The following is a 10309-nucleotide window of genomic DNA, read 5'->3' on the forward strand; positions in this document are numbered from 1 at the left end:
CTAGTTGTAGAATGCATTGTCATTTCTGTCATGTCTGCTTTCTCATTACTGCCTTTCCTTTTTTTGCTATTGCCCACTTGTATTTTATTTCCCATTTATATTTTATAAATTTGCTGTATACATTTATTATGATTTAGTTGTGTTTTTCCCCCTTCTGCTGTTTAAAGTAATGTCTTTGGCAGACATAACAACTTATCTTTCCCTTTCTGGACTATTAACATTGATCTTAATTAAAATTATGCTTAACTCCAAACACTGGATCTGTCTGCTAAGTTCTTATCAGTGCTGCTCATTTAGAAACTGAACAAAGGGTAATAATAAACTCCCTGTTCTATGATTTCCCCTCATTTAGGATTCCACTCAATTGCAACACAATTTAAATTCACTTCTTCAATGCTGTTGTGAATCTGTGTAAAGGAAATGAATAAAAATGAGTTGTCAGAGCTTCAACCTTGACCTTTCTTTTTGCCTATTTGTGCTGTATGCTGTCTTTGATATGGGCCACGTGACTTGGCTTCTCCCTTTCCAGACCGTGCATCTCATTTCCTGCTTCTCTGATTTCAGGTTTCCTTGTAATTCTTACTTATCTATTTCATCCTGTGGCCATTTCTAAGGCTCTGTTCCACAGTGCCTACTCCTCAGTCAGCAGCATCTTTCAGAGACACAGCTTCTGTTTCCTTTCTCTTTCCAGATCCATGCAGGTGACAGATCTATCTCTGTCCACCTATGATGGAGACTACATTCTTTACTGTCCAGTAGCATATTCCCTTTGATTGTCTCTTAAGTATACAGAGTTGTGAGCATATTTGAACTTTCCTTCTTTCCTTCTGTCAAATTCTTGTCAGCAGTTTTACACACACACACACACACACTCTTCCCCACCAACAAACTTCTGCATATTATAAGCAGGAGTTCTTCAGGCTTCTGCCAAACAGTGTGGACTTTGCAGACTGGTGGGGCTAGGTTTGAACCATACATGATCACTTTGGTTGAGTTTCTGGATTAGTTAAAATTAGTTGCCAGTTACAGAGACTGCAAAGAAATGTGGCATAAACAAAGTGATGTTTGTTTCTCTTTCACATTTAAAAAAAGTTTCTAGAGAGACAATCCAGAACTGGTATTATGATTTCACAAATCTCCTGAGACTTAGGCTGGTTTCACCTTTTAGGTTCACTAAACATCAGATGAGGCCCTCAATCTCATGGTCCTAGATGGAGCTTTATCCATCACATGCAGTGTAGAAAGGAGGAAGGAAGGAAGGGAAAGAGATAGAGGAATGCAAGAATCTATGGTCTCTTAAGGAAATTTCCCAGAGGCTGTCATACACTTCCTGTCACACCTCATTGGCCAGAATTTAGTATTATGACCTCACCTACCTGGAATAGAGACCAGGGAATATTGTCCTTATTCCAGACAATACTCAGCTGAAATGTGGGTGGTTCACGTCCTTAGAAAGAAAGGGGGAAAGGAGCATCAGAGTAGCCAAATACCGGTTATTCTATACCTCTTTTTTCTTGACTATAATTACCCATCTCAAAGGAGCCTTAGGATTATTATGAAAGCATCTAATACAGAATCTAGCATAAAACAAGTTTTCAGTTAATGTTAGTTAATATCCCTCCTTATTCCTTTTTTTGTGAATTTTCTCATTTCCCTGCTACCCCATCATTGGCATCCAAATTGTATTTCAAATACTTGCCCCAGTTGATGGTACTAAGATGTAGTCTTGTACCTTTTCATGAGAGGGAGCAACAAACACATTATTATTCAATGTCAGCATTTACTTTTTAGCTTAAAGTGTGGCTAAGATTTAAGACATAGCTCTTGGAATCAAATACACCTAGATGTGAATCCTGGCTCTGCCGCTTAGTCAGTGTCTTACCCCAGCCTCTTGCTCCCTCCATTTCCTCATCTGTGACCCAGGGGTAAGATTCAGGTATGAGGATTAAATTAAAATAATATAGAGAGAGTACCTGACAAAGTAAGTGGTAGTTTTTCTTATCTTTTTCAATTTGGCCTAATCTGGGTGAACCTTTTTAAAAATGAACTCTTATTCCATTAAAAAAAAAGTTTTAAAATTGGTCATCTCCATACATATCCAAATGAGTGTTGTTAAATTGTTAGTCAAACCTTTTGATAATTGTCTCCAAAATCAGTTTAAACCCAAATAGCAGCAAAGTCTTTCTTCTATTTTTTTTTAAGAAAAAAACAGCATAGCTGAGCCTTAAACTTAGCCTTGATTTGAATGATTTTTGGCAGATCCACTCTTAGAAGCAGAAATATATCCACCAATGAGTCTATTTCATAGTATTTTTCCCCCAGTGGCTAGTTGTTAAGCCCCTACTGTGTGCCAGAAAATGTGCTAGTTTCTGGGGACATATTGGTAAGCAGAAATGCACATGATTCCTGCTGCTGTGGAAGGTGCAGGTACTGAGGGAGACAGCTGAATCAATCACTGCAAATAAATGAAAAATTGCCATTTATAAGTTGTTAGGAAGGAGATGTACAGGTGATGTGAAAGTATGTGCAAACATCTTATGATCCGAGGTTGAATGGTGACTTTAGGAACAAAAATTGGCCAGTGAGTTGAAGTAAAGTGATGTTATGGGCATATGGTTTGAAATGAGCTCAGACACAAGGTGAGCCTGCCCTCAGCATGGACCAGAACATGCCACAGTCTCCAGCACACTCCAAAGTATGCATTTCATGATTTGGGGCCGTCTTTAAAATAAGTGCCCATGATATATAACTTCTCAATGTTATACTCTGAAAGGGGCTATATAATTTAGGAGTAATCTAATTATTTCATAATTTATTCATGCTATAATGATAAATATTAAATTCACATACTTTTTTTTTTTGATACACCAAGCAGAGGCATCTGAGAAAATTGGCTGTAAAGTAGGATCTTTTCAGAGAGTGTCAGAGTGTTGATCTGCATTACCCATAGTTAGAATTTGAATTTGAAGCCATTTGGCTGAATGGGGTGGCATAAGAAACACTGTTGGCAGAAGAATAGGTAGCCCACAAAGTAGCAGTGGAGGATGACCACAGGATGAGAGGTGTGAGCAATGTGTTCCAGACAGCAGCAGGACTGTGCTTGGGATGACCCATCTCAGAGCCAGCAGACGGACCCAATGTCCCATCTCTCCAAGGCATTCCAGGTACACATACACAAGCAGTGGGGTACCATTTCTCCTTGTCCTGTCCAGCTGAGCTAATGGGGCATTCTTTGGGGGAAATGTGGCCTCTCTGGTCTCTTTTAGGGTTTTGGAAGTTGGCTGGGAGGCTCTGCTCCCATGTAACATGTTAGGGAATGATTGAGCCTCGGGGGAAGAGCTGCCTGCCATTGGACTGTAGGTGGTTTCTTGTTCTGAACTGATAAATTTAAGATGAATTTCATTCATCTAAAGATTTTTAAGTTCATCTCTCTAGGCAAACCTAAATGAGTTTCAGTTAAATGAGTTACCAAGATAGGCAACTGAGCAAGGACTTGTCTTCCAAAAGCATTTGTGAGTCATGATGCAGTTTCTAGAGGCATAGTGTTGTGCATGGTGGGCAGGTTCACAGCCTTCCCCAAGAGTATTTATGCTAGGTATTTACCATAAGGGGTCACAAGCCTTTCACTTTCACCTTCCCAGGAATGCCATTGGAACTAGGAATTTCCCCAGCTCTTCAATTGCTCTGTATTTGGAATTCCTCCCTCAGGGTGCAGCAAACTTGTTTTGACCTCAGGGACTTCTCAATTGTTCTTTGTCTAGAACATTCTTCCCCTAAGAATCTGAATGACTGCTTCCTTCTCAATGGAAGGTCAGCTCCAGGGTGACCTCAGGGATACTTTCCCTAATATCTACATAAAGTACCACTGCCTGCCACCATCATAGTCCTTCACACCTGGGTTCATTGCTTGCTGACTTGTTCATATTCTGTTCCCCCAACACAGACACAAGAATATAAGTTCTGTGAAAGCATGGTTCTTGTTTCCCTTGTTTATCTGTTCTTAAGCCTGGTAGAGAATAAACTTCCCAACCTGCTGCATGTGATAGTAGGCAAAAAGTTTAACCCTTTGGACATAAATGGGGATAACATCACCTTTGCTTCCTGCTTCATAGAAAAAATGAGGACCTGTATTTTGGGTGCTGAAGATACTTTTTCTCCCTGAAACTTGAGATTAATTTGTTTGATTCCATATATATATATATATATATATATATATATATATATATATATATATATAAACAAATATCAATGCCATTTACCCAATTACATGACCCAAAAAGACTTAGAACACATTATGTGCTTCTCTTTGCTTTGCTTCCCACTAAACTACTTCTTAAACAATAGTAATCAGTTTGTCCAGAGGCCATAACCTTAAGGTTCCTCTTTTCAACGCCCTTCCATCACAGCCTCTTGATTGCCTTGTGTCTTTCCAGGACCACTGCTAATTGTCTTCTAACCAGTAGTTCAGTTTGTAGTCTTTCCCCTCTTCCACCTCCCAAATTTGCCATCCACACTGCAGGAAAATAATTGTTGTGGAAGGCAAATTCCACACCAATACTGCTTAGTTTAATAATCATGTAATGACTTGCTTTGCCACAGGATCATGTCCAAACGCCTTGGAAAGCCATGTAAGACAGTCTTCCTCTGTGTGCTTCTGCAACTCTCCAGCTTCATCTCTTGCCCCTCTGTCATTTCTAAATCATCAGTGCACACAACATGGACACAATGTGCACAGTCCTGTGCCATGCACCAACCATCTCATACTGTTTGCAGTGCACAGAGGAAGATTTCCAGGTGGCTTCACTCCCCTCTATCAGTGGTGTTCACATTGCCTTGTCAAACACCTGCCCATCTTTTAAGAGTCAGTTCAAATATACCTATTCTTAAAGACCATTCTAAACCCTTGCCCTCTGCCCACCAGTTTCAAGAGCTCCTCATTTCTTTCTCTGTACTGCCTCTGAGCCTTGTAGTACACCTATTATAATACCCATGGCAGAGATTATCTCTGCCTCCTCCTCAGTGCTCCTTCATGGTCAAGTTATTTTATTCATCTCCCAAGCTTCCTGGGCCAGGCATTATACTTGGCATGTAAATCAATATCTGGAAAAGAACGAAACAACCAAATTCAGTGTACTTATTATCTAGTAGAGAGCTTCAATCAATAAAATAGTTTTGACTGATATTTGAAAAATTGAAAGATCTCCTTGAAAGTTAGAGGTAGGAAGAAGGGATATTGTATTTATGCTGTTAAAATATATCAGTTGAATGGCCAAAATATTTTGTCAATGAGCAACTTTTAAGTGAACATTTACTGTGTTCAGAGCTCTGGATTTGGTCATTTGCAGGGGATGCTTGAGATAGCTTTTGGACATTTCTGAAATGACTCTGGCTTTATCATTTCACTGGGTCAAAATGTTAAATGGTCATCACAGGTTCTCAGCTTCCAGGAAGTTTAGAACAAAGTGCCTGAATGTTTTTTCATCCACTACCCTCTAAAAGGATTTTGAAACACTGTGTCCTTTCCTCATCCATTTAAAAAGATAATATCTAAAAATTTTATCTTGACTTTAAATCATTACAAAAGATGATGCTTCTGACTTTATAAATATTGATTTATGAAAACCACTCTTTTTAATGTACACAATGGAAGCTAAATTAAATACCAGAGTGATTTTGTATCTACCGTGTCATCATATTAAAAAAAACACATTATAAACAAACTCTTCTTGAAAAGCCAATAATTTTACATAGTTGTTTCCCTTGTGGAACTCATTTCATTCCTTTTCTCCTATAAAACTTAATCCTCATATAACATTCTTATGTTTGATATATTTTGTTGATTACAAGTGCATTCTTAGCTCACTCTCATCCATGTAAACCCACCCCTTTGCTCAGGATACCTGCTAGACATTGGTTAAACATCAATTTCACCTTTCCTGTCTCTTACTTCAAGAGACAGAAAAGGTCTTCACAAAATTGGGAAGGAGGAAAAAGAAAAGTAGAAAAGGAAATCAGTGCAGGATCTGACTTTTGGTGAAGGAGCCATAAAGGGGAAAACACTTTTTTACTGGGGCACACACAGAGAGATCAGTTGGGATTGAAGGAGATTCAATGATGGTGAGAGAAGGGCACAGCCTATGCATGGCTGACAGAACTGAAAGAAACCAGCACAAAATATCCCTGTAATCAATCCCCAGACCTTGACTTGAGCTGCTGATGCTGAGCTAGGAAGGTCTGCTGAAGCTGAGGGAGAGAGCTGAGGCTGATGGCACAGACTGAGTCTCATGGGTTTGGAGTGTGCTGTTTTCTGCGATTGGTAGTGTCTACAGAACAGAACTGCCTGGGACCTGAATTCAAAAAGCAAAATTGCTGATGAACATGGTGTGGATTACCTAGATATCTCATAGACATATTCACTATCTCTGCAGGTCCAGGGCCAAATTTGGCATTTTTGCAATAGAAGAGAAGCAGGGCTCTATCAGAACCATCATAATTTTGGTCTGAAGGACCCAGGGGAAGTTCAGGTTGAAATCAGAAACCATGGCCAAAGAATCTGCTCATTTCATAGGCACAACTGTGATTTTTATTGGGTTCAAGGAAGAGGTTGTGGATATGCTCTGTGGTTGTCTTGGTGGTCCCATGCCACAAGGAAAAGAGAGCCAATAGCAGAGATCTGGGTGCACAGAAGGGGAAGTTGAAGCCTTTCCATCAGCTTTGTCTACCACATGCAAATGTGACAATAGGGATGGCACTGACCTGGTACTGCACTGAGGACACAGCTGGGGGACTGAAAGATCATTAGAGCAGGCCCTAGTGCATGACATCTTTAGATTTGTTTCCACTGGTGTTTTGGTGTAGAATTTGGACATTCCCATGGCAATAGAAAGGACAAAGGAACTGTCATGAGTATGTATTGGAAATATTTCAACACCACATTCTACAGCCTGCACCCCAGAAATGGTTTTGAAGTCTTAATTCCAATAAAAGGAGGAGCCCTAGCCACTCTCCAATCTGTGATAAACACCTAATCAAAATGAGGCTCTGCTAAACAACAAAAGTAGATTGTGTTTTCCACAACAATAACCACATCAGCAATCATAGAAATAACAGGCAATGCACTTACAAGTATGACATGGCATCACACCATACCAAAAACAGATCTCACAGCAATATCATGGAACTGTGCACAGCCAACATAGGAAATCTTCCACTTAAAAAAAGCCCTTCAAGTCTAAAATAGATAACTGACAATCTTAACCCATAAAGATAGAGAGATATAATAAAATGAAAAAGAAGAACCATTCCCAGACCCAACCTCCATCACAATTGGAAACTGAACAAAAAATAAATTAAAAAAGGAAGCATGTGAACACCCTTTACAGATCAGACTGAAATAACAATTAGATAATGACTACTTCTTAAAAAAAAGTTTTGGTTTTCTAAAATGTATGAATTTTCAAAGCCACATTTTATATTCTCCACCACCTTTTTCTTGTCAATGAGCCTGAGTAAGGTGTTCACTCAGTGACCAAGAAGATCTCAGGTGTTGTCAGCAGGACCTAAAGCAAGCCTCTTCCTACTTGCTTCATCAAAAGATAATTGACCTATAGTTCCTGCCACTGAGCAGAGAAAACAGGCAGTGAAAAGACATTCAACATTGTTAGTCATCAGAGAAATGCAAATTAAAACCACAGTGATATATTACCTCGTGTCTATCAGGATGGCTATCATCAAAAAGACCACAAAAACACAAACATTTAACAACAATGTGGAGAAAAGGGAACCCATATATACTGTTGGTATATAGTTTATACAGAGACTAGTGTGTGAGAGCTGAGTCCTGGAGGCCTGTGATTTATCCAGGAGGTCAAGTTATTGCAGGCAGCATGTGCTGCTTGAAACCAGTTTTCAGCCCTGGCTGTCCACGGGTATCAGTCTCCCTAGGAGCTGAGTCCCCCAACATCACACACCCCCACTCAGAGATTCTGATATAATTGGCCCAGGCAACCAGATTTGAAAGCTTCCCACTTGATTCAATGTGTAGTCACATTGAGAGACACTGTGAGCAACTAGTTCACTCTGGGATAGTCAGTATAGTTTTTACACCCAAACTAGGAACAGTAGGAACAATAGAAATGCAAACTATTACAACCACTATGGAAAGCAGGATGGTGGCTTCTCAAAAAACAAAAAATAGAACTAATATATGGTCTAGCAATTCCACTTCTGGGTATTCATCCAAAGTAAATGAAAACATTAACCTAAAAAGATATATGCACCCCAATGTTCATGGTAACCTTATTTACAATTGCCAAGATTTGGAAGCAAACTAAGTGTCCGTCAACAGATGACTGGATAAAGAAGTTGTGGTATATATAAAATGGAATATTACTGAGCCATAAAAAATTGTAATGTTGCCATCAGCAACAATATAGATGGACATGGGGAGTATTATGCTGAGTGAAACAAGTCAGACAGAAAAAACAAATACTGCAGAATATCACTTATATATGAACTCTGAAGAAGAAAACTAGTGAACATAAGAACAACAACAACAAAAAGCAGACTCACAGGTACAGAGAACAAACAAATGGGTATCCATGAGACAGGGAAGAGGGGAGGGCAAGACTGGGGTAGGGGATTAAGAGGTACAAACTACTACATATAAAACAAATAAGCTACAAGGATATGCTGTACAGCAGAGGGAATATAGCTGATATTTATAATAACTATAAATGGAGTATAACCTTTAAAAACTGCAACCTGAAACTTATATAATATTGTACATCAACCCTACATCAATTAGAAAAACATTGAAGACCATTTTGCCCCATGTGACCCAGGTCCCTCCAGTTTTACCTCCTTTTCCTATCTGTAGGGTTCAGTGTCATCATCTGTTAAATACGGTACTCAGGCTAGAAGGCCAGCTGTACTTCAAGAATCCCATAAATCTACTGAAAGCAAACTAAATGATCAAATGAGAAACCTCAACCCCAGCATGAACAATCCTTACTGCTGGCAGAAGTTTCATCTCCACCATGATGAAATGAGGACTAAATAGTGCACACTTGTTCCTTGATTTCATGGACAGGAAGACACAGCTAATTTTATGTGAGATTTAAGAAGTAGGGAGAACAAGACACATACTGCACTAAACTTAATACTCTCATCTGCCTTTGCTTTCCCTTCCTTGCACATTTACTGAAGGTGAGATGTGTTTAATTAAGGTTATATACCAATAAAAGCCAAATTATAATTTTCTTTTACCCATCAAATTTGTCTATATAGAAAATGTTTTCCAATAATAAAAATAACATTTATTAACCATAAAATTTCAAATAATTTTAAAACACAAAGAGTAGAAAGTAAGAGTTATACATCTCTTGCACAGATATATTTTATTTCCTTTAAGGAGTTTAACAAATATCATACAAAATCTTTTCTTATATACATACATAAAGTATATTTTAAATAAAATGAAATAATACTATGTGTAAATTTTACAACTTGCTTTTTCACTTGACAATATATACTGTAGACATCTTTTCATTTGAATTTACATTGCTTTACCTCATTATTTTTAAAGGCTGAGTAGTATTCTACTGTCCAGATGAAATAAACTGTATTAAGCCTTCACTACTTAGCCTGGCCCTCTCCTCCCTAAGGTTCAGGTCCCTGCATCTATGAAGGGAAGACATGGTCTGGGGGAAGAGCAGGTTTTGCAGACAGTGGTGAGCAGGCAGGGAAGCAGGGCCAGCTGACTGCCACTTTTTGCCCCTCCCCTCTGGCTTTCAGCAACACTTCCTCATCCTACAGTTACATGAACTGCCTTTTTCTCCTTTCAAGTTTCAAAATTCCCTGCACTCAAAGAATTTCGGAGAAACATTACATGAGTATTTTATGATTGTTCATTTCAGATTCCTCCTTCTCTCTACAACAACACATCTGGCACTAATTTAAATACTCATGAAGCAAGACCAGCGACCTCACAGAAAGCAAGAGGGGAAGGATCCCCTTGATCTTTCAGTCAACATGGAGGGTTAAAATTGTCCAATTTAAAAATACAGCTGGGCAAATAAGAATAAGAGATACTAAAATATTTAAATCAAATACTTCTGGTTAACTGAGTCATATTGCCAAACATTTAAGTCATCCTCACTCCAAAAAAAAAACTTTATCAGGAATCTGGCCCTTAACAAGTCCTATAAAACAGAAGTCAAATAGGACTGGCTGCAGACTGATGGTAAGAGTCTATTTTTCTCAGAATGCTGGGCTTTTAATTCCAGAATGAAATCCAAGCATGTTACCC

The sequence above is a fragment of the Vicugna pacos genome, unplaced genomic scaffold (genome assembly GCF_048564905.1).
Source record: "Vicugna pacos unplaced genomic scaffold, VicPac4 scaffold_16, whole genome shotgun sequence".
Taxonomy (NCBI): Eukaryota; Metazoa; Chordata; class Mammalia; order Artiodactyla; family Camelidae; genus Vicugna; species Vicugna pacos.